Source organism: Capricornis sumatraensis, chromosome 3 (genome assembly GCF_032405125.1).
Source record: "Capricornis sumatraensis isolate serow.1 chromosome 3, serow.2, whole genome shotgun sequence".
Taxonomy (NCBI): Eukaryota; Metazoa; Chordata; class Mammalia; order Artiodactyla; family Bovidae; genus Capricornis; species Capricornis sumatraensis.
Window position 1 is genome coordinate 172225298 of NC_091071.1, and position 21533 is coordinate 172246830.

The 21533-nt window shown below is 46.9% G+C and overlaps 1 non-coding gene across 1 annotated transcript; it reads right to left on the reverse strand.

Annotated features, from left to right (window-relative positions):
• Positions 1-5245: 5245 nt before the first annotated feature.
• LOC138077352 (U6 spliceosomal RNA) lies at positions 5246-5352 on the reverse strand. Its single transcript, XR_011144789.1, has one exon. It is a non-coding gene; the product is annotated as a U6 spliceosomal RNA (small nuclear RNA).
• Between the last annotated feature and the right edge of the window lie 16181 nt (positions 5353-21533).

Sequence of the window (21533 nt, forward strand, 5' to 3'; positions counted from 1 at the left end):
AGGTATTGTCAGGACTGTGTTCCTTTTAGAGGTTCTAGAAAAGCTAGTTCTATGCCTTTCCAAACTTCTAGGGGCTTGCTTCGTGATCTTTTCTCTATCTTTAAAGCCAATAGCGTAGCATCTTTAAGTCTCTCCCTGATTCTGAGGCTTCTTTCTCCCACTTATAACGACTCTGTGAATACATTAGGTCCACCCATATAATTCAGGATAATATGTTCATCTCTAGGTCAGCTGATTGATGACTTAATTCCATCTCCAATCCTAATTCCCCTTTGCCAAGTAACCTAAGATATTCATTGGTTCTGGAGATTAGGATGTAGACATCTCTTGGTGGTAGTGGTAAATCATTCTGCTGTTATATTAGATAAAGCAAATTGTCTTCTGAAGTGTTTGCCTATTTATATTTCCACTGGTATACACCTGGGGCTTCCCAGGTGGCACTAGTGGTAAAGCGCCTGCCAGTGCAGGTTTGATCCCTGGGCCGGGAAGATCCCCTGAAGGAAGGCATGGCAATGCACTCCAGGATTCTTGCCTGGAGAATCCCATGGACAGAGGAGTCTGGGAGGCTACAGTCCACAGGGTCTCAAAGAGTTGGACCCAGTGACTTAGCACAGCACAGCATAGCATAGCCCACTCCCTTTGTTTCTATAAGAACCATTGTTTACATTTTATTTACTACATTTTAAATTTTATTATTTTGAAGTAATTTAAAATTCCCAGGAAATTGCAGAGACATTACAAAAGTGTACTCGTACTCGACTTTTTCATGCTCTCTTTTCTATCTGTCTTCCTTCCTCCCTTCCTCTCTTTCTCTCTTTCTTGTTTTGTGCTGTGACATTTTACCACATGGATAGATTTCAGCAACCATCACCAACTGGTATAAAGACCTCTTTTAAAGCCTAAGCGTGGTACAGATCTTCAAGACCATCGTGAGAAGGCTGGCCCTGGAGGCCTCATGTGGGTAAGAAGAATGGCTCAGAGCCAGGGAATGTCCTGGGGTGAGGCCCCGAGGGCAGTAAAGAGAGGGTCGTGGCACTTGAGATGCTGATCTGTTAGGAGGCAGCTCTGCCCACAGGGGTCCTGGTGAGGGTCACCTTGACCAAGTCCTTCCCAGTGCACCTGAGCATGCAGGCAGCAGGGAGAGCGATGACTTTAACTCTTCCAGATTAATCCTGCTAAGTTGCAACAATATTGATATGCTATTATTTTCCATCTTTATTCATCCCCCGGCGAAGAAAGAATGACTCCCCCCAGGCCATTCATAATTGAAGAATGCTTTTAAGGCCTTTACGAGTTGAATACTAAATTTCGCGAGGTGCCTGCTTTATTGGGTCTCCAGTCACCAATGATACATTTGCTCCCTAATGTTCTTTAAGGAAAGGCGCTCGAGTAGCCTGATGGATGGGACCGATCAAGATCAATGCTCATTAGTGACTCTGGTGGCCAGGTGGGCCAGGGCTCACTTGGGTAGCTGGACCGGGCAGGGGACGGACTCTCAGCAAGAGACAGAAGCAAGGACTCTTGTCTGCCACTTGCCTTGGACTGCGACTCATTGTTCGGTCATTCATTTATTTATTCATTCACTCGATAAATTCTTACTTTGCCCACTGTATGCCAGGCCTGAGGCTGGATACAGAAATGGATCAGACCCACCCCTGTCCTCAAGGGGCTCTCAGGACACATACAAAAATAAGGGCAACAGAGCGAGTGCCGTGGGTCTAACGCTAGGAGTGTGCTCAGGGCCTGGGGAACACGAGGGGGAGGCTAGTTTTCCACAGGGGACTGGCAGGCAGGAAGAGCTTGATAGCAGAAGCGACATTTTAATGGTGTGTAGTGAATGTCTGGGGTTCGAACACAGGTGATTGCCAGGGTGGGAAGCGTGTTCTGGGCACAGACACCAAGCCAGGCAAAGGCATGGACGTGTGACCCATGGAGCAGGAAACCGAGCCACTTGATTTCTTAGATAAGTCATCATGGTGGCTTCAGGAAGTGGTCAAAGCGGCAGCTCTGCTGATCCAGGACAGAGACTCCTGGAACTCAATGTGGATTCAGAATAAGAAGTTTCCTCAAAAAAACACGTTTTGGGACTTTCCTGGCAGTCCAGTGGTTAAGAAACCATGCTTCCACTGCCAGGGATTTGGGTTTGATCCCTGGTTGGGGAACTAAGATCCTGCAATGCCATGTGGAGTGGCCAAAAAAAACCAGAAAAAAAAAAAAACTACCAAAAGACCTGTCTTAACCCCCAGTGATTTGAAAACTATCAGTCAATCATCCCTTACGATTATACAGTGGAAGTGAGAGATAGATTCAACGGATTCGATCTGATAGAGTGCCTGAAGAACTATGGACGGAGGTTTGTGACATTGTACAGGAGGCAGGGATCAAGACCATCTCCAAGAAAAAGAAATGCAAAAAGGTAAAATGGTTGTCTGAGGAGGCCTTAGAAATAGCTGTGAAAAGAAGAGAAGTGGAAGGCAAAGGAAAGATATACCCATCTGAATGCAGAGTTGCAAAGAATAGCAAGGAGAGATAAGAAAGCCTTCCTCAGTGATCAATGCAAAGAAATAGAGGAAAATAATAGAATGGGAAAGACTAGAGATCTCTTCAAGAAAATGAGAGATACCAAGAGACATTTCATGCAAAGATGGGCTCAATAAAGGTCAGAAATGGTATGGACCTAACAAAAGCAGAAGATATTAAGAAGAGGTGGCAGTAATACACCGAAGAAATGTACAAAAAAGATCTTCACAACCCAGATAACCACAATGGCGTGATCACTCACCTAGAGCCAGACATCCTGGAATGCGAAGTCAAGTGGGCCTTAGGAAGCATCACTATGAGCAAAGCTAGTGGAAGTGATGGAATTCCAGCTGAGCTATTTTAAATCCTAAAAGATGATGCTGTGAAAGTATTGCACTCCATATGCCAGCAAATTTAGAAAACTCAGCAGTGGCCACAGGAATTTCCCATCCCAAAGAAAGGTAATACCAAAGAATCTTCAAACTACCACACAATTGCACTCATCTCACACGCTAGTAAAGTAATGCTCACAATTCTCCAAGCCAGGCTTCAACAGTATGTAAACCAAGAACTTCCAGATGTTCAAGCTGGATTTAGAAAAGGCAGAGGAACCAGAAATCAAATTGCCAACATCTGTTGAATCATCGAAAAACCAAGAGAGTTCCAGAAAAACATCTATTTCTGCTTTATTGACTACGCCAAAGCCTTTGATTGTGTCAATCACAACAAACTGTGGAAAATTTGAAAGAGATGGGAATACCAGACCACCTGACCTGCTTCCTGAGAAATCTGTATGCAGGTCAAGAAGCAACAGTTAGAACTGGACATGGAGCAACAGACTGGTTCCAAATAGGAAAAGGAGTACATCAAGGCTGTATATTATCACCCTGCTTATTTAACTTATATGCAGAGTACATCATGAGAAACTCTGGGCTGGATGAAGCACAAGCTGGAATCAAGATTGCTGGGAGAAATATCAATAACCTCAGATATGGAGATGACACCACCCTTATGACAGAAAGTGAAGAAGAACTAAAGAGCTTCTTTTTTTAAATTTTTATTTTTTTAATTTTAAAATCTTTAATTCTTACATGTGTTCCCAAACATGAAACCCCCTCCCACCTCCCTCCCCATAACATCTCTGTGGGTCATCCCCATGCACCAGCCCCAAGCATGCTGTATCCTGCGTCAGACATGGACTGGCGATTCAATTCTTACATGATAGTATACATGATAGAATGCCATTCTCCCAAATCATCCCACCCTCTCCCTCTCTCTCTGAGTCCAAAAGTCCGTTATACACCGCTGTGTCTTTTTTCCTGTCTTGCATACAGGGTCGTCATTGCCATCTTTCTAAATTCCATATATATGTGTTAGTATACTGTATTGGTGTTTTTCTTTCTGGCTTACTTCACTCTGTATAATCGGCTCCAGTTTCATCCATCTCATCAGAACTGATTCAAATGAATTCTTTTTAACGGCTGAGTAATACTCCATTGTGTACATGTACCAAAGCTTTCTTATCCATTCATCTGCTGATGGACATCTAGGTTGTTTCCATGTCCTGGCTATTATAAACAGTGCTGCGATGAACATTGGGGTACATGTGTCTCTTTCAATTCTGGTTTCCTCGGTGTGTATGCCCAGCAGTGGGATTGCTGGGTCATAAGGTAGTTCTATTTGCAATTTTTTAAGGAATCTCCACACTGTTCTCCATAGTGGCTGTACTAGTTTGCATTCCCACCAACAGTGTAGGAGGGTTCCCTTTTCTCCACATCCTCTCCAGCATTTATTGCTTGCAGATTTTTGGATCGCAGCCATTCTGACTGGTGTGAAGTGGTACCTCATTGTGGTTTTGATTTGCATTTCTCTGATAATGAGTGATGTTGAGCATCTTTTCATGTGTTTGTTAGCCATCCATATGTCTTCTTTGGAGAAATGTCTATTTAGTTCTTTGGCCCATTTTTTGATTGGGTCGTTTATTTTTCTGGAATTGAGCTGCATAAGTTGCTTGTATATTTTTGAGATTAGTTGTTTGTCAGTTGCTTCATTTGCTATTATTTTCTCCCATTCAGAAGGCTGTCTTTTCACCTTGCGTATATTTTCCTTTGTTGTGCAGAAGCTTTTAATTTTAATTAGATCCCATTTGTTTATTTTTGCTTTTATTTCCAGAATTCTGGGAGGTGGATCATAGAGGATCCTGCTGTGATTTATGTCGGAGAGTGTTTTGCCTATGTTCTCCTCTAGGAGTTTTATAGTTTCTGGTCTTACATTTAGATCTTTAATCCATTTTGAGTTTATTTTTGTGTGCGGTGTTAGAAAGTGATCTAGTTTCATTCTTTTACAAGTGGTTGACCAGTTTTCCCAGCACCACTTGTTAAAGAGATTGTCTTTACTCCATTGTATATTCTTGCCTCCTTTGTCAAAGATAAGGTGTCCATATGTGTGTGGATTTATCTCTGGGCTTTCTATTTTGTTCCATTGATCTATATGTCTGTCTTTGTGCCAGTACCATACTGTTTTGATGACTGTGGCTTTGTAGTAGAGCCTGAAGTCAGGCAAGTTGATTCCTCCTGTTCCATTCTTCTTTCTCAAGATTGCTTTGGCTATTCGAGGTTTTTTGTATTTCCATACAAATCTTGAAATTATTTGTTCTAGTTCTGTGAAAAATATGGCTGGTAGCTTGATAGGGATTGCGTTGAATTTGTAAATTGCTTTGGGTAGTAAAAATATGGAACGCTTCACGAATTTGCGTGTCATCCTTGCGCAGGGGCCATGCTAATCTTCTCTGTATCGTTCCAATTTTAGTATATGTGCTGCCGAAGCGAGCACCTAAAGAGCTTCTTGATGAAAGTGAAAGAAAAGAGTGAAAAAGTTGGCTTAAAGCTCAACATTCAGAAAACAAAGATCATGGCATCTGGTTCCATCACTTTATGGCAAATAGATGGGGAAACAATGGAAACAGTGACAGACTTTATTTTGGGGGGCTCCAAAATCACTGCAGATGGTGACTGCGGCCATGAAATTGAAAGACGCTTGCTCTTTGGAAGAAAAGTTATAACCAACCTATATTAAAAAGCAGAGACATTACTTTGCCAACAAAGGTCTGTTTCGTCAAAGCTATGGTTTTTCTAGTAGTCATGTATGGATGTGAGAGTTGGACCATAAAGAAGGCTGAGCTCTGAAGAATTGATGCTTTTGAACTGTGATGTTGGAGAAGACTCTTGAGAGTCCCTTGGACTGCAAAGAGATCCAACCAGTCCATCCTAAAGGAAATCAGTCCTGAATATTCATTGGAAGGACTGATGCTGAAACTGAAACTCCAATACTTTGGCCAGCTGATGCAAAGAACTGACTCATTGGAAAGGACCCTGATGGTGAGAAAGATCGAACACGGGGGGAGAAGGGGACGATAGAGGACGAGATTGTTGGATGGCATCACCGACTCAATGGACATGAGTTTGGTGATGGACAGGGAAGCCTGGCATGATGCGGTCCATGGAGTCACAAACAGTCAGACACGACTGAGTGACTGAACTGAACTGAACTGAGGCAAGCATCCCTGAGAGAGGACAGGACTCACTCAGGTCTCACAACTGGGTAATGGGGAGGTGCCGGGGTCCAGCCCTGGTGGAACCAGGGAATTTGAAGCATGGACGGCATTGGCGTGAGAAAAACTTATTTATTGATTGATATAAGATTAGATTAAGAAACAACAGTGTAGTAGGAGAATTAAGTGGAGGAAGAGGGCTGAATAACTTGGATTATGCCGAAGACCAATAAAATTCCAGACAAGGAATTTGCACCATCTACGTTGGGCCACCGGCACTCGCTTGCATATCTAAGGATGCCTTGCCTTAGGCTCCCTTTCGTGCGGGTCTTAACAGCCAAGGCAAGTAAGTAGACTTGGCGAGCCTCCGCGCCCCAGATGGGAATTCAGCCTGAAATTAAAGTAAAGAGGAAAAGGAGGGAGAGGGAGAAAAAGAGAGAGACACGGGGGAAACCAGTCCAGCGACTGGCTCTGTCCTCTATTGTTCAGAAGGCCTTTTATATTTTTGATAAAACATGGGGATCAATAGGTAACACAAAGTTGTGCAGCGTTAGCAGTCCAGACTCTTATCAAAACCAGGCTTCTCTCTCTGCATACCTAATTGTACACACAAGTCTTAGGTGATTTAAGTCATCTTCTGGCTAAGAAGGGCCAATTAGCATTTTACAGCCTTTTTTCTGATAAGGGTTAACTAGAAGACTTATTTGTTTTGATCTTCCCAAAGTCTGGTGCAAATCTCAGAAAGCACTAAATAAAGTTACATTCTTACACAGCAAAGATACAGCAACTTATAACAAGTAGAGGGAGTACAGTGATTTATAACAAAGGAAAAGCAATTAACTCAAAAATCTAGTCCTGCTAACATCAAAACTACTATATTCCTTTTTCTATATCCCAATTACATTGATTAATATCCTTCAGGTGTTAAAAGATAAAGAATATGGAGGCCTGGCAACAGTCATTGACTCAACAGTGAAAACCCATCACCAGTATGATTTTTAACTCTTTAGAAAAGGCTCTGTATCTTTAAGATGCTTTTAAGCTTTGTGCCTCTCTCGGTTGGGGGGCTGTAAGCAATTCACAAGCAGTAAGAGCTCTGGGTAACCTGTTAGGCAAGCTAGAGAGCTATCAGAGGGGTTTTAACTGAAACATCCCTTTCAAATGCAGAAGACTAAAGCCCTGAGTTGACTTTTCCCAGAGAATATCAGAAGAGTGGAAAAGCAGGCAGATTCTTATTTTTGGGGGGTGGATGCTCAGGAAATTCCAGGGGGAAAACCTGAGGTCTGATTAGCCTTGCCATCAGAGCTCTTGCGGCATGACCTTGTCACGGGTGGAATTCCTCACGCTGGCTCCCGGCAGGGAGGAGGGCCAGGGCCTAGGGGGAGCCCCTGCCTAGGATTCTGACAATACAGCTGTGGCCTCATGGAGACCAAAGTTCCGCTTTGACATTGATCTTGGACCTTGATTTATCATACACACAAACATGGGATAGTTACATGAAACTTGAAGTCCCTCCAGCTATCAGATTCCATGAAGCCCAGAGAGAAAAAGAGTCTTATGCTGGATCACACACAGCTAATTAGTGACACAGGTAGACAGAGAGTGGGGACATAAAAATAAATTTAAAAAGAAAAAGTGGGTGATGGGAAGAGGTTAATGTCTGTGAGTGCCTAGGGCAATGGTCTCTTTATTTGCATTTTCTCCTTTAATCTTCAACCAGGCTTGGTGGTACCCCCTTTGCCCCCGTTTTTTCAAGAGAAACTGAAGACTTAGAGGTGTGGTGACTTGCTCAAGGTCACACAAGGTGGACCCAGGATTTAAACCTAGATTTTTTAAAAATTAATTTATTTATTGGAGGCTAATTACTTTACAATATCGTGGTGATTTTCACCATACATTGACATGAATCAGCCATTGGTATACATGACCATGCCACCCCCTTATCCCATCCCTCTGGGTTTTTAAATAAAATTTCAAAACCCATGTGATTCCCATTGTCCTGGGTTGTCCTTTCAGGGGCCTCAGAGAGAAATGTAGGCAGACACAGGACAACTGCCCCTTCTGTGGTTCTTCCAGGGCCTCAGGGCTGGCTCAGTACAGAGGTCCAACCACCACGTTGAATCTCAAAGACCATGTCAGTGTCCTCAAGTGACCAGGCAGGTTCTGTCCTTTGTTCTCAAGGAGTACATCAAGGCTGTGTACTGTTACCCTGCTTGTTTAACTTCTATGCAGAGCACATCATGTGAAATGCCGGGCTGCTGAAGCACATGCTGGAATCAAGATTGCCGGGAGAAATATCAATAACCTCAGATATTCAGATGACACCACGGTTATGGCAGAAAGCAAAGAAGAACTAAAGAGCCTCTTGATGAAAGTGAAAGAGAAGAGTGAAAAAGCTGGCTTAAAGCTCAACATTCAAAAAACAAAGATCAAGGCATCCGGTCCCATCACTTTATGGCAAATAGATGAGGAAACAATGGCAACAGTGACTTTATTTTTTGGGGCTCCAAAATCACTGCAGATGGTGACTGAAGCCATGAAATTAAAAGACGCTTGCTCCTTGGAAGAAAAGCTATGACTAACTTAGACAGCATATTAAAAAGCAGAGACATTACTTTGCCAACAAAGGTCCGTCTAGTCAAAGCTTTGGTTTTTCCAGTAGTGTATGGATGTGAGAGCTGGACTATAAAGAAGGCTGAGCACCAAAGAACTGATGCTTTTGAACTGTGGTGTTGGAGAAGATTCTTGAGAGTCCCTTGGACTGCAAGGAGATGCAACCAGTCCATCCTAAAGGAAATCAGTCCTGAATATTCATTGGAAGGACTGATGCTGCAGCTGAAGCTCCAATATTTTTGCCACCTGATGTGAAGAACTGACTCACTGGAAAAGACCCTGATGCTGGGAAAGATTGAAGGCAGGAGAAGGGGACGACAGAGGATGGCATCATCGACTTGATGGACATGAGTTTGCGTAAGCTCTGGGAATTGGTGGTGGACAGGGAAGCCTGGTGTGCTGCAGTCCATGGGGTTGCAAAAAGTCAGACATAACTGAGCAACTGAACTGAGCTGATAGAGGCTATTTCTCGGTCTCTGTCCAAAGATTGGTGGAGAGGCAGGGAGGGGATGTGGCCAGGGAGAGAGCAGCCGAGACAGGCAGAAGGGAGGCCTAAGGTATCAGCTCTGGATCTCTAATTCATCCCTGGGCAGGCCTCTCTCCCCAGCACCTGCAGAGAAGACAAGAGGCCTCGGTCTGGCCCAGGCCTGACTCGAGGAGGAGGCAATCAGGCCTCTGATTCCTACAGTTGGTCCCAGGCCTCGTGCCTGAGTTGTGTGGCCTTGAAATCAAGCCCCTGCCCTGTGGGCAACACCATCCCAGCAGCCCATGAGGATCCCAGGGCCAGCATAGCTATGTGTTGCTGCTCTCGCCTCCTCTTCAGGCCCAGGGGGGCAGCCAGAAGTGGCATAGACACCTGGCACAGTCACAGGGCCCAGCTCTGTCTTGTGGACATGCTGCCTTCATTCAGTAAATCTCACCCTGGCGCCCTCATCCAGCGTGGCAGCCCACGGTCCCCTTCTCTTCCTGGCTCCTTGAGCCAACCAACCCCTGAATCGAGGCCCCTCCAGCACTAATAGGACCTGCCTGAGCCCACTGCCCCATGGGGTCCCCCACCTATGAGACAGGTGGCCTGGGGCTTTCATTCCCTTCCCAGTCTCTGCCCCTCCAAGCTGCTTACTTTTTATTAAAATGCTGCACATCTTCCCACCCCAGGGCTTTCCCCCGAATCTCTGAGGCACCAGCTCTTGGACACCCAGGTGGTAGCCCAAGCATCACCCTATCAGAGAGGAGCCCTGAATGAAAGATATCCCTTCAACCATCTCATCCCCCTTTAAGGCACTTCCCTCTCTGAAATCACCTTGTTTATATGTCTAATCTGTGTGTTATCCATCTGCCTGCCCCACACCTCAGGCATCTCATTTATTATTGAATAAATGAATGAATGTGTGAGTGGATGAATGAACAAGTGAAGGACGGCTGACCTGCCTTACTCTGCACTCTGAAGGCCCCTGTGACTTAGTGTTTAGAGATGAAGTATTTCAGTTCAGTTCAGTCACTCAGTCGTGTCTGACTCTGCGACCTCATGAATCGCAGAATGCCAGGCCTCCCTGTCCATCACCAACTCCTGGAGTTCACTCAGACTCATGTCCATCGAGTCCGTGATGCCATCCAGCCATCTCATCCTCAGTCGTCCCCTTCTCCTCCTGCCCCCAATCCCTCCCAGCATCAGACTCTTTTCCAATGAGTCAACTCTTCACATGAGGTGGCCAAAGTACTGGAGTCTCAGCTTTAGCATCATTCCTTCCAAAGAAATTCCGGGGTTGATCTCCTTCACAATGGACTGGTTGGATCTCCTTGCAGTCCAAGGGACTCTCAAGAGTCTTCTCCAACACCACAGTTCAAAAGCATCAATTCTTCGGCACTCAGCCTTCTTCACAGTCCAACTCTCACATCCATACATGACCACAGGGAAAACCATAGCCTTGACTAGAGATACCTTAGTCGGAAAAAGTAATGTCTCTGCTTTTGAATATACTATCTAGGTTGGTCATAACTTTTCTTCCAAGGAGTAAGTGTCTTTTAATTTCATGGCTGCAGTCACCATCTGCAGTGATTTTGGAGCCCCCCAAAATAAAGTCTGACACTGTTTCCACTGTTTCCCCATCTATTTCCCATGAAGTGATGGGACCGGATGCCATGATCTTAGTTTTCTGAATGTTGAGCTTTAAGCCAACTCTTTTGCTCTCCTCTTTCACTTTCATCAAGAGGCTTTTTAGTTCCTCTTCACTTTCTGCTATAAGGGTGGTGCCATCTGCATATCTGAGGTTATTGAGATTTCTCCCAGAAATCTTGATTCCAGCTGTGTTTCTTCCAGTCCAGCATTTCTCATGATGTACTCTGCATATAAGTTAAATAAGCAGGGTGATAATATACAGCCTTGACGTACTCCTTTCCGTATTTGGAACCAGTCTGTTGCTCCATGTCCAGTTCTAACTGTTGCTTCCTGGCCTGCATACAGATTTCTCAAGAGGCAGGTCAGGTGGTCTGGTATTCCCATCTCTTTCAGAATTTTCCACAGTTTGTTGTGATTGACACAATCAAAGGCTTTGGCATAGTCAATAAAGCAGAAATAGATGTTTTTCTGGAACTCTCTTGCTTTTTCCACGATCCAGCAGATGTTGGCAATTCGATCTCTGGTTCCTCTGCCTTTTCTAAAACCAGCTTGAACATCAGGGAGTTCACGGTTCACGTATTGCTGAAGCCTGGTTTGGAGAATTTTGAGCATTACTTTACTAGTGTATGAGATGAGTACAATTGTGTGGTAGTTTGAGCATTCTTTGGCATTGCCTTTCTTTGGAATTGGAATGAAAACTGACCTTTTCCAGTCCTGTGGCCACTGCTGAGTTTTCCAAATTTGCTGGCATATTGAGTGCAGCACTTTCACAGCATCATCTCTCAGGATTTGAAACAGCTCAACTGGAATTCCATCACCTCCACTAGCTTTGTTCGTAGTGATGCTTTCTAAGGCCCGCTTGACTTCACATTCCAGGATGTCTGGCTCTAGGTGAGTGGTCACACCATCATGATTATCTTGGTCATGAAGATCTTTTTTGTACAGTTCTTCTGTGTATTCTTGCCACCTCTTCTTAATATCTTCTGTTAGGTCCATACCATTTCTGTCCTTTATCGAGCCAATCTTTGCATGCAGTGTTCTCTTGGTATCTCTAATTTTCTTAAGGAGATCTCTAGTCTTTCCCATTCTGTTGTTTTCCTCTATTTCTTTGCATTGATCGCTGAAGAAGGCTTTCTTATCTCTTCTTGCTATTCTTTGGAACTCTGCATTCAGATGCTTATATCTTTCCTTTTCTCCTTGGCTTTTCGCTGCTCTTCTTTTCACAGCTATTTGTAAGGCCTCCCCAGACAGCCATTTTGCTTTTTTGCATTTCTTTTCCATGGGGATGGTCTTGATCCCTGTCTCCTGTACAATGTCATGAACCTCATTCCATAGTTCATCAGGCACTCTATCTATCAGATCTAGGCCCTTAAATCTATTTCTCACTTCCACTGTATAATCATAAGGGATTTGATTTAGGTCATACCTGAATGGTCTAGCGGTTTTCCCTATTTTCTTCAGTTTGAGTCTGAATTTGGTAATAAGGAGTTCCTGATCTGAGCCACAGTCAGCGCCTGGTCTTGTTTTTGTTGACTGTATAGAGCTTCTCCATCTTTGGCTGCAAAGAATATAATCAATCTGATTTTGGTGTTGACCATCTGGTGATGTGGTCCACTGGAGAAGGGAATGGCAAGCCACTTCAGTATTCTTGCCTTGAGAACTCCATGAACAGTATGAAAAGGCAAAATGATAGGATATCAAAAGAAGAACTCCCCGGGTCATTAGGTGCCCAATATGCTACTGGAGATCAGTGGAGAAATAACTCCAGAAAGAATGAAGGGATGGAGCCAAAGCAAAAACAATACCCAGTTGTGGATGTAACTGGTGATAGAAGCAAGATTTGATGCTGTAAAGAGCAATATTGCATAGGAACCTGGAATGTCAGGTCCATAAATCAAGGCAAATTGAAAGTGGTCAAACAAGAGATGGCAAGGGTGAATGATGACATTCTAGGAATCAGAGAACTAAAATGGACTGGAATGGGTGAATTTAACTCAGATGACCATTATATCTACTACTGTGCACAGGAATCCCTCAGAAGAAATGGAGTAGCCATCATGGTCAACAAAAGAGTCTGAAATGCAGTAATTGGATGCAATCTCAAAAATGACAGAATGATCTCTGCTCATCTCCAAGGCAAACCATTCAATATCACAGTTATCCAAGTCTATGCCCAAACCAGTAACGCTGAAGAAACTGAAGTTGAACGGTTTTATGAAGACCTACAAGACCTTTTAGAACTAACACCCAAAAAAGATGTCCTTTTCATTATAGGGGACTGGAATGCAAAAGTAGGAAGTCAAGAAACACCTGGAGTAACAGGCAAATTTGGCCTTGGAATGCGGAATGAAGCAGGGCAAAGACTAATAGAGTTTTGACAAGAAAACACACTGGTCATAGCAAACACCCTCTTCCAACAACACAAGAGAAGACTCTACACATGGACGTCACCAGATGGTCAACACTGAAATCAGATTGATTATATTCTTTGCAGTCAAAGATGAAGTAGAGCAGGGTTGAAATCCCTGCTCTGCCACTTACTAGCTGAGGGTAGTAAACAAGGGGCCTCACAGCTCTGGGCCTATGTTTTCTCATCTAGAAAGTGGACTGATGACAACGTTCTCCAGGTGTCTGAGCAGAGTAAAGAGAAGTGCATAGTTGAGCATCTCACACCATAAGATCTCCCTGCAAGACAGCTGATGTATCTCTAGGCCAAAGATTTCCTCTGGGTAAGTGGGTCTGGGGTCACAGCTGGTTGGGTGTGGGTGAGCTCTGGACCTCAGTTTCTCCATCTGAGATGTGAGCTGACTCCTTTTCTATGAAGATACAGGAGAAAGAATTTGGGGCAATGCTTCACACACTGGGGAGTCAGGTAGGCCTGGGTTTGTGCCACAGCTTGAAGAATCACCAGCTGTGTGATCTTGGCAAAGAACTTAACCTTGTGGAAGCTGGGTCCCCATCCAGAAATGGGGCCACTATTGAGGATCTCAGCTTGGGGTCCTGTCCTTGGGTTGCTCACCAAAGATGCTGAGTGGAGACAGGCAATGAAGGAAGAATTGGAGCCAGTGCCAGTGAAGAGAACGCACTCATATAGGATGTCCAGGGAGCCAGCAGAGGGCCTCTAACCCAGACTTAGAGACAGGTTCTTGGTGAAGCTGACATGGAAGCTAAGACCAGGAAGAACAGCATATACAAAGGCCTGGTGGTGAGCAAAAGCTTGTTCTCCACAGCCTCTCTCTTACTGGCTTTAAAGACACCCCTCCCTTCAGTGGCCCTCTACCCTTATCCTATGGAAGGCTATTTAGAAACCAGGATTCTTAAATATCCCAGCATAATATGGAGCCTGCGGATCTCTGAACTCAAGCAATCAGCCATCAGCATCTGTATTAGTTAGCTCAGGCTGCTAGAACAAAATATCACAGACATTGATCTCCCACAGTTCTGGAAAGTCTGAGACCAAGGTGGCATCTGATTAGATCCCTGATGAGGGCCCTCATCCTGGCTTGCAGACACCCACGTTCTCATGGAGTCCTTACATGGTGGAGAGAGGAAAGAGTAAGTGATCTCTCTCTTCTTCTTATAAAACCACTAACCCCACCATAAGGGTCCCACCCTCCTGCCCTCACGTAAGTCTAATTATCCCCGCAAGGCTCCGATATATGAAGGCTTCAATGTATGGAGTTGTGGGGACTAATTCAATATACAGCAGCGTCTGCCAGTGGCATGAGGGCAGAACAGGAGTATATTGGAGCTGGAAAGACGCTCAGTGGTTTTATCCCAGAGGTGCAGCCTTGTGAGGGCAGGTGGTGTGTCTGTCTGGTGCCCAGAACACTTTGTGGCACCTAGTAGGTGCTGGGACAATACTCATTAAATGGAAGGAATCCAGTACACTTCTATGAGCAGAGGAACCCAGGCTGAGCCCGAGCAGAGGACACGACTTGCGTCACACTGAAGGCCAGTGGCCGATCTGAGACCAGAACTGATGCTCAGACCAAGCTGTCCCAATCTGTCATGGGATGAAGTTTCACATGACAAGGAAGTCACCTGACAAGGTCAGGTTGCAGGGACAGGTAGGACCCAGGATGAATCAACACTGCCCTCTCTTCCTTCAGCTCCATCTTCATCCTTGTATTCAACAATGACTTATTAAATGCCTACTATGTGCCAGGGACCATTCTTGTGGTGGGGTGACTGCCGTGAACAAGTATCTGATTTCACGGAGTCTAGGCTATGTGGGGGGGAGGCAGGCGAGATGAATAATTAAAATAGATAGGATAGCAGGTGGTGGAGAACTCCATGGAAGGGGGAAAAGAAAAAAAGAGCAAGAGGGGAGAGAGAGAGAGAAAGAGAGCAAGAGGCAGGGCATCTTTACCGACAAATGTATCAGAGAAAGCATTTCTGATGATCTCTGTGGAAGATCAATGTCTATGATGTTTTGTTCTAGCAGCCTGAGCTAACTAATACAGATGCTGATGGCCGATTGCTTGAGTTCAGAGATCCGCAGACTCCATATTATGCTGGGATATTTAAGAATCCTGGTTTATAAATAGCCTTTCATAGGAAGCCTTATCACCTCTGATAAGATGATATTTGAGTGAAGTTCAAAGGAAGATATGGGGACATTAAAATATGGCCACACATTCTCTGATATTCTTCCCTTCAAGAAATACAGCTTAACTGTCCTCCCCTTGAGTGTGGACTGGACTTGGTGACTCACTTTTTAAATATTTTATTTATTTGTTTTTGGCTGCACCGGGTCTTCATTGCTGCATGCAGGCTCTCTCCAGCTGCAGCAACTGGGGGGCTATTCTCTAGTTGTGGTGCCCATCAAGCTTTCCGATGACGGCAACCCCTACTGACATTCTAGCTGCAACCTCCTCAGAGAGTCTGCGCCAGAACGAGCCACTCCTTTATTCTTGATCCTCAAAAACTATGTGATGATAAGTGTTTGTTGTTTTAAGTCACTAACTTTGTAGGTAGTTTGTTATACAGCAATAAATAAGAAGGGGAGGGGCCAACCACAAGGATATCCAGAAGAAGTGTGATCCAAGCAGAGGGGACAACAGGCGCAAAGGCCCTGGGCCTCCATGCAAGGAGGGCGGAGACTCCATCAGTGGCTCTGCCCTTGTCTGTTTGGTTCTCAGTATCCTCATTTGTCAAAAGGAGGAAACAGTATCTCTCTTGCCTGTCTCAAGGGACATTGTCCAATGAGAAACTTGATTGCAGACCTAGGAAGGTTCAGAGAGGGCTGGGACTTAGCCACACAGCCAGATAGGGCCAGCCTGAGGTGCAGGCTGTGGCTGCTGACCATGATTCCTGACCCTTCCTGGACCTCCTGGATGAGACTCCCCAGAGAGGATTCTGGGAGTTGTATTTGTCTTTACCTGCTGGGTGATTTGGATCCATACACAAGACTGTGAGGCCCTGCCCTGCAGCCCTCAGTTTCCTCAGGCTCTCTGCAGTTCCTGATCTCCCTAAAGCCAAGTAGCCAAGATCTATTCCTCCTCAAAGTCTGCCCCAGGCTTAACCTCCTCCGGGGAGCCTTCCCTTATGCTCCCCCAATACCAAGAGTCAGACTTTTGGCCACTGGCTCCCCTCTGAGCCTTGCTCTGGCTTCTTTGGCAACAAAAGTGCTATTGATTGCTCGTGCTGTGGTTCTTGGATATTGTGTTGTTATCTCTTTAGATTCTGAGTCTCTGAGGTTGAAGAGCACGTATGCTATACATCTGTGTTGTTGTTGTGTGTTAGCTGTCCGACTCTTTGTGACCCTATGGACCATAGCCCGCCAGGCTCCTCTGTCCATGGAATTTCCCAGACAAGAATACTGGAGTGGGGAGCCATTGCCTTCTCCAGGGGATCTTCCCGATCAAACCCTGGTCTTCTGCACTGCAGGCAGATTCTTCACCATCTGAGCCCCCAGGGAAGCTCGATCTACATCTATACAAGCCCAGAAGTCAGTATGGATCACTGTGTTCTCTTCTGTAGCCTAGTGTCCAGGAGGCCCTCGGTCCAGGGTCCTGGATGGATAGACTGGAGAAAAGATGGAAAGGAGATTGGAAGGAAGGAGGAGGAAAGATGGGAAGAAGATGAGGGGAGGGATGGGAAGATGATTTGGAGGAAGGGTGAGAGGAAGAATGGGAGAAGGGGTAGGAGGAGGGATAAAAGGGGCAATGGGTGGAACCAGGAGGAGGACCAGGGAGGGATGGGAGGAAGATGGAAAGAAAGCCTGGAGGAAGCGTGAAGAGAGGTGGGAGGAGAGTGAGAGGACCTGGGGGAGGAAGACTGAGAGGAGGGGCGAGAGAAGGGATGGGAGGGTGGATGAGTGGACGAACGAATGAATGGGTACAAAACGGGTGAACACAGTCTCTCCAACCACCGTACCTCCGCCCACCCAGACTGGAGCTGCAGCTCGCAGTAACTCCAGTGGGCTCGCTCAGTTAACCAGGCCCCTGTTTTACTAACAGTCTCCTCTGCAGCAGAGGCAATTAGAGTCAACGGCTGGCAGCTTCTCCCCAGGCAGCCCCACCTGCCCTGTCCTGTCCCATTAACTTCCAATTCAACAGCCATCCCCGACCTACAATGTATAATGAAAGACATTCAAAATATATCCAAATGGCATGAGTATTGATTTATTAATGCTGGGGAATGTTGCTCTAATTGAATTGAGATCCAGGAAGTAAGTTAATGTAGCTGACGGTGCTACAGGAATTGAATTACCCCAGGGCCCAGAATTATTACCTTTTCACTCTCTTTGTTGTCAGTGGGATAAATAACAAATCAATTGACAATTCACCCTGGTGGCAAAAAAAAAAAAAAAAAAGTCCACAGAGCCCTGCACAGAGAACTGAGGAATGGGTGTGGGTGAGGGGTGGGGAGCTTCCTGGAGGAGGTGGCAAACAAAGGTGAGCAGAGGAGGGTCTGTGTGCAAGCACAGAGACCTCTCTTCTCTAGCCTAGCAGTCTAGCAGCCAGAGTTTCCTAAAACTCCAGCTGCATGGACTGAAAGGGCAGCACAGCTGGCTGTGAGCATCTGTGAATACATCTGAGAACCAGAGATGGAAGGGGCTCGGGTCAAGTCACACAGGGAGTCTCCTGGCAATTCTCCCCTCCCTGGCCTCAGCTGCTGGCACGTCCCGCTGTTGAAAGCTCTCCTTCTAGAGCCACTTCAGATGTCTGCTCTGGTCTCTGCTGCTCCTTCCTGTCCAAGGCTTCTCTGCCCCCGACAGCCCTCTGGGACACTAGGCATCCCCTGGACAGGGAAATTTGAGGGCAAAATGCTGAGGGCAGAATGTTCCCCTCACCTGGCCACTGAGAGATCTGTGCTAGGATTCTGGAAACTTCTCAGAGGATGAAAGACTCTAGTCTGCTCCATCAAGAGAAAGGACCTCAGGAAGTGAGGCCAGGAGACTGTGATTTCAACTAGCATCCTTGCCCCCGCCCCCTGCTGCTGTCCTCCTGTTCCTCTTTTGCACCCCTCTGTGTCTTCCAGCCTTTTCCTCCCTCCCCTTCAAGGGGGACCTTGGGCAGGAATAAACTGTCTCTCTGAAATAGAGGACCCTGGAAATAGACAAAGTTGGCAAGCCAGCCCAGCTCTGCCTGTGGCTAGCTTTGTGGCCCCAGGGTATCGGGTTCATATCTCTGAGCCTTAGTTTCCCCACGTGTCCAGTGGGAATCAACCCCCTGGGAGCCTCATGAGACAGTGGCTCAGAAGTGCTTTGGAAAACATGGAGCGAAGGACACCCAGGGCTGGCGAGTGTCTGCCAGGGACCACACACCCTCCCGCCAGACGCCTCTGGCCGTGGGCTGTCCAAATGGGTGTCTGCAAAGCAGCCTGGCTGGCCTTGTTCTGGTCAAGGAAGAGAAAGGCTGAGTTAATTAAATCAACAGCTAACAGTGCAGGTTACCCACAAAAGTGAACTTTAGTGCCCCTAAAACCACTGACCAAAGGAGGGCTGGGAAAAAAAAAATGAAACCACAGTTGGAGTAAAATGGAAAAAGAAATCATCAGCTCTACATCACTTCAGCCGGCCACAGGTATCAGAATATTAATTGGTCTTTGACTCGATTTGGCTGTGGGAGTCGGGGCAGGCTGTGGCTTCTGGGAGCCCAACCAAGCGCCATGGGGCTAGCCGCAGGGCATGCCGGGAGGCGGCTGGCCACAGGGCCTGGGAGGGGGGTGGGGGTGAGGCTGGGGCCCCCTCAGGCCCGGGAGGGAAGGGCGGGTGGGCAGGGGCAGAGAGAAGTGAGTGTGGAAATGGGTGTGAGTTGGGGGGATGGGGGGTGGGCACCAGGGTGTGGTGACTGGGCCCTGTGAGGCCCAGTGTCTCATGAGAAAAAAAAAACCTCAAACAGCTTGGTTACTCCAAAGCTCTCCACACAAATTTGTTATTGTTTGATTTTCACAATGGCTCTAGCAAGAAGGAGGCAATTCCTACGACAGGTGGAGTCTCCCAGATATGCTTGGAAAGCACCAACCACAGAGGCAGCGGTGACAGCAAAAATGATGGCAATGTTCGCTCTTGTTTAGGAAGTGACCGCTTGGGCTCACAGCACAGCGCCAAGGTACAGAGGAGGTGTGTGGAGAATCTGGGTCGAGATGAATTTTCCTAGACTCAGAATTGACTCCCCAGACAGCAAGCCACCTTCTGTGCCTGCCTGGCCCAGGCCTGGCCCCCGTCCCTGACCCTGAACCCCTGCAAGGCTTCCCAGGGATTGATCTGCAGGGAGTCCCAGCCCCTCTACAGGTCCCTGCATGTTCAAGCCAACTTTGGGTGTTCAATTCTACTCTGCTGAGTGGCCTTCTCTCTGCTGTAGCTGCTGTTATGACACTAAAGGCCCGTGGAAACAGAGTCCATGTCCAATCCCTCTACTGCCGCCAACCTGCTGGACACATTTGTGAAACCCGGGCACGGGGAGCCATTTATCTGAGGGGCCAGCCACCTTCCCCCAATCCTCTGCAGGGAAAATGTTCAGTGGAGCCCACGTCATGAGCACCTGGACGCAGCTCTGAAGCGTCAACAGCATCCAATCTCTTTGCCACCATGTCCTACATCTGTCCAGGGGCCTGTACCAAGGAAGGCCTGCCTGACTCCCCAGGCCTTTATCAAGCCTGGGCCACTGTGGGCAAGAAAGGCTGTCAGATCATCGGTCTGCCCCTCCATTCACAAAGGAAGAAACTGAAGCGCAGAGAGGGGGAGGGATTTGCTTGAGGTCCCACAGCAAGTTAAAACCTAGGACTCCAGGTTCCAAGTTTCTTTTCAAACTTCTGGGCTTCCAGGGGTCATAGAAGTAGCATTAAAGCCATCGCTCTAGCTGCAAAGTGGCAACTGACTTTGGCTTCAGTGTCAGGAGGAGGGCAGCCTTGAGAGCCCAAGTTGGTCCCAAGAGGCAACCACACTGGGCAGGAAGGTGGGCCTCATTTTGCCAGAATTTGTTTACTCAAGTGAAGCTAAAAATTTGAGCTTTTATGTGAGGTTCCACACCTGTTAAATGTGGGCAAAACTGAAAATTTTAATAGCACAGTGATATGCAAAGCAAAATGACACATTTGCTGTCTGTGGGCCGTAGGTGGTGACTTCAGGGCTGTCCTTCCTGGAGCCTGGTGGGTGGCATTGCGGGAGGAGCTGAAAGGCTGAGCACTCTAACAGGATTTGAGCTTTGAGATGCTGTTGGCTTATTGCATCACTTATTCATTCCTTCACTCCTTCACCCTCGTGGCCTGGGCTTTATCATCTGCCTTCTTTGTCCAAGGAAGTTCCAGCCTCCCTCTGGTAGAATGAACCTGTCTGAGCTTCCCAATATCCCAGGAGCCAGGATGGGGGCAAGGTAGGATTTCAGACACAGGAGCCTACTGCTGCCTCTCCCAGCATCTTCCGGGGCAAGGGGCAAGTCTTCCTTGGAACAGACAGATCCAACCCCTGGTTTTGGTCTCATTCCTACCATGGGGATTAAAATTTTGGATTGAACAGACCTGGGTTCAAATCTTGGCTCTGCTACTGACAAGCTGTGTGACCTTGAGCAAGTAGCTACCCCTCTCTGAGCCTCCGTAAAGGAGACATTGCAGATGCCTGGCTGTGTCCCCATCGGCCACTCTGAAAACCTTCCCTTGTTCAGTTCAGTTCAGTCACTCAGTCGTGTCTGACTCTTTGCGACCCCATGAATTGCAGCACGCCAGGCCTCCCTGTTCATCACCAACTCCCGGAGTTTAGGAGATGGTTTTATTATTACTGATGATATTGTGATTTGATTTGGGGCTGACCCCCAGTCTCAAAACCAAGATCATTGGAGCAGCTTTGAGGTGGGAGTCTGGCTGCTCCACAAGGACTTCAGGGTGGACCGAGGGCTTAGGGTGGGGCAGGGGAAACTGTGGCCTCTGTGATGGGGAGGGTGGAATCTGTGTAGCAAAGAGGGTTGGGCCCCGGGGGAGCCCGTCTGCACCACTCCCACCCCAGGCCTCTGAGTGGTTAGTGAAAATGGTGCTAATGGGGCCAGGCCCAGCTGTGACCATCACCATCAAGAAGGAGGGGTGGGGCCCGAGGGAGGGGCAGGTGTGGGGTGGGTGAGGGGGGTCCTGCAGCCTGGCCTGCCCAGCACCCACCCAGTGCTCCAGAGAGGCCAGGTCTGGTTCTGTCAGCTCAGGGGTTTATGGTGGCAGGTGGGGGCGGAGGAAAAGCTAGGGTACCCTAAGCTATCTCCTTGGAAAATCAAATACAAGTTCTTCAGCCTACCCAGATCC